Below are 3646 nucleotides of genomic sequence, written 5' to 3'. Positions count from 1 at the left end.
TGTTCCCCCTCTCCGTGTTCCCTCTTCCAGTGTTCCCCCTCTCCGTGTTCCCTCTTCCAGTGTTCCCCCTCTCCGTGTTCCCTCTTCCAGTGTTCTCTTGATCCCACAGGCTTTCCAGTTTACCCACCCACACAGACACAATTAGCAATTCTTTGGCAATAGCAAAGATACCAGGCATGCATTTTTCTGGGCCAAGATGGTAGATAAGGCTGACAAAGTAGGCACCGGTTAACTTACTTGTGTCTCAGAGCTGGGCGTGACTGTGAAGTGCGCAGGCATATCTGTCAAAGGTAAATAGAGGAGGGGAGAGAGGGAGTCTGTGTGTTAACTACATTTGTGTGGTTGGTTAGGCTAAAATTTGTAATTGATAAATGTAGAAAAGAGGGAAGAAAGAAAGCCTTGCTGTGTACTTTCTGAGCACTTCTATTCCTGTGGTGGCTGGGAACACAGCATTATGGTAGCCATGGCAATCAGTGTAAGCTGCAGGAGGAAAACGGATGGTGCTTGCTCTGCATTGGCATTTTCACCAAATGATATCGATTAGAGAGAATCTCTTATCACTAGGTTAAAGTGAAAAGCTGCCACTGTGTAACTTCTGGAGACTGCTGCTCCCAACGCCAGGCTATACAGTGAAGCTTTCATAACCGCTGATGCCCAGGTGTGAAGAAATTCCTTTCTCTGGGGCTGGTTTGATGTAGATTTGACTGTGAGAACAAAGGTTTGAGTGAATATTTTTACACCAGGACCCCACAGTGTGGGGAAAGGTCATCCAGTTACTAGTACAGAGGGATTGATTATGCCCAGTAACTGATTAATACACTGCTGGGGTTTCTTTGTGATGAATCCCACTGTGGAAAGGGGGGTGTTGACCAAGGTTTCTGTCCCCCTGGTCCTGCAGCCGTTCAGTCCCAAAGAAATACAAAGAGGTTACATTAATTATAAACTGGTTGGCCTATTAGCTCACGCTTCTTATTAACTAATTCTTACATCTTACAGTAATCTATAATTCTTGTCTGTGTTAGCCACGTGGCTTGGTATCTTTATCAGTGAGGCATTCTCATCTTGCTTCCTCTGTAGACTGCAGACTGAGCTTTCCTCTTCTCAGAATTCTCCTGTTCTCCTTGCCCCACTTCTATTTCCTGCCTGTCCATTCAGCCTCTACTTCCTGCCTGACTACTGGACAATCAGCATTTTATTAAAGAAATACAACTGGGGCTGGAGAGATGGCTCAGTGGTTAAGAGCATTGCCTGCTCTTCCAAAGGTCCTGAGTTCAATTCCCAGCAACCACATGGTGGCTCACAACCATCTGTAATGAAGTCTGGTGCCCTCTTCTGGCCTGCAGGCATACACACAGATACATAATAAATAAATAAATAAATAAATAAATAAATAAAATTTTTTTTAAAAGAAATACAACTGATAAATCTTCACAGGGTACAAGATCATTGTCCCACAGCAGGGGAGCACTGTGGCTTCACAGGGTTTTACAGAAATGACAGCAACTATTCTATTCAAAAGGCAAATATTCCCAAAGCTTTGCAAGTTGGGTGCTAATCTTGTGATTTCGTTAACTGTTTTCTCACCATATAGTTCAGTGGACCACAGTGATGTGGGATGTCCTTCTGTATGTGTGTTGCTTTCATTGGTTAATGCATAAAGTTGTTTCGGCCAGTGGCTTAGCAAAGTAAAGCCAGGCAGGAAGGAAATCTGAACAGAGATATAGAGAGAGTAGGTGGAGTCAAGCAGACACCAGTCAGCTGCTGAGGAAACAAGACATGTAAAAAATGAGGTGATGCCACGGCCATGTGGCAATACATAGACTAGTATAAATGGGTTATATAAGATGTAAGAGCTAGCTAGAAATATCCCCGAGCCATGGGTCAGTGTTATAATTATAGTTCCTGTGTGACTATTCGTGTCCGAGCGGCCGCGAGATGAAAATGCAGTCTGTCTGCACCACAGCGTCTCCCGCATCGTCTGACTCATCCGTCTCCCCACCTGGCGGGCTCTCCAACCTCACCGTCCTCGCATTTTCTTGCCCCTTAAGCCCTGTTGCTCTACCAGTACCACCCCCTTTAGTACAAACACTTTCAAATCCGCCACCAGAGAAAACCCTTGTCCTTGTAACACTCTCGGATTGCAACAAGCCCGTTTCTCAGTCCCTGTCCCTGTGTCTCTGTTTCCTCTGTGGTTCCTTTGTTGTCCCAGAGACAGTTTCTCGTTTTTAAACCACTGGATCTCCCATCTGCTTAAATGGTGTTCAATTTTGTTTTGAGGGTCTGAGAATCAACTCCCACTGGGCCTGTGTGTGCCTGGTAAATGCTGACACTGGACTTTGTTCCTAGGTTTTTTGTTTTGTTTTGTTTTAATAAGGGGGGAGTAGGTCTGGCCTCCAATTCAAAATCTTCCTACCTCAGGTTTCATAGTAACTGGGATTCTTGGCATGTGCCACCACACCTGACTTTTCAGTTCCCTCTGCCACTGCCTCGGTGGCTTCCGTGGCACTGTCTGTGGCTCTTCACTAACCATTTCTTCTGTCGACAGATTTCTCTTCTCCGCCCCCTTTATTCTCAGAGGGTGAATAAGAACATAACCTACTCATGTTAGGTTCATTTGAGGGAGGCTTAGTAGCCAAGAGGTTAATTGTTTGTGACAGGATTGGGCAGAGCGTTGAAGAATTGAGTGGAATAAACTCCTTCAGAGGACTTTTTTTTTTTTTATTTTTCGAGACAGGATTTTTCTCCGTAGCTTTTGGTTCCTGTCCTGGAACTAGCTCTTGTAGACCAGGCTAGCCTCGAACTCACAGAGATCCGCCTGCCTCTGCCTCCCGAGTGCTGGGATTACAGGTGTGCGCCACCACCGCCCGGCCTTCAGAGGACTTTTAATTGAGGGCACCAATACCTCAAGGCAGTATCACAGGAAGGAACCAGAAGAATAAATCTGCTGACCATCATCTCTCCAGTCTTCTGTTGAGTCTCTCATGGTAGAAGCATCTGGAAGCCAAAGGACCTGTTGTATGCCATACAAGTTAGTGTTCTTGGCCAGAGAGCAAGGTGGAGAAATTGATCACTAGAGCTGAGTGGGATCCATATGACATTTGATACAATTCATTTGTCATTTGGGGGAGATTTAAAGATGGACCCTCTCATCCAAATGTAGAGGGGAAGAAGTTACTCTTGTTCTGATTATAGCTACATCATGTCAATCCTTTGACTAGGTGACCCGTCTACACTGTGGCCTGCTCTGTAGGGCAGGTGGGTAATGCAGACTGGACTAAGAATATGTCCTCTTGTGTGGCTATTTCATCCTAAACTCAAACATTATTTCTGTTAACTTGTCACGTTGCTTTTTTCTTGCCCTTTTCCATACATTCTGTTAATATGCCGTTAATTTCCCTACATGTTTTCTTCAGCACTTCTGAGTTCCCCTCACTCACTGTTAGCGTCATACAGCTTCTGAGTTCTCCCTAATTCACTGTCAGCATCATACAGCTTCTGAGTTCCCCTCACTCACTGTTAGCGTCATACAGCTTTTGAGTTCCCCTACCTCAGTTAGCGTCATACAGCTTCTGAGTTCTCCCTGATTCACTGTCAGCGTCATACAGCTTCTGAGTTCTCCCTAATTCACTGTTAGCGTCATACAGCT

The 3646-nt window shown here is 45.2% G+C and overlaps 1 protein-coding gene across 1 annotated transcript in view; it reads left to right on the top strand.

Annotated features, from left to right (window-relative positions):
* Nucleotides 1-3646, top strand: part of Zfp3 (ZFP3 zinc finger protein) — a 9589-nt gene that overhangs the window by 3807 nt on the left and 2136 nt on the right.

This window comes from Microtus ochrogaster, chromosome 7 (genome assembly GCF_000317375.1).
Source record: "Microtus ochrogaster isolate Prairie Vole_2 chromosome 7, MicOch1.0, whole genome shotgun sequence".
Classification (NCBI taxonomy): Eukaryota; Metazoa; Chordata; class Mammalia; order Rodentia; family Cricetidae; genus Microtus; species Microtus ochrogaster.
Note: the sequence above shows the minus strand (reverse complement) of the source record. Positions and strands in the feature narration are given on the sequence as shown.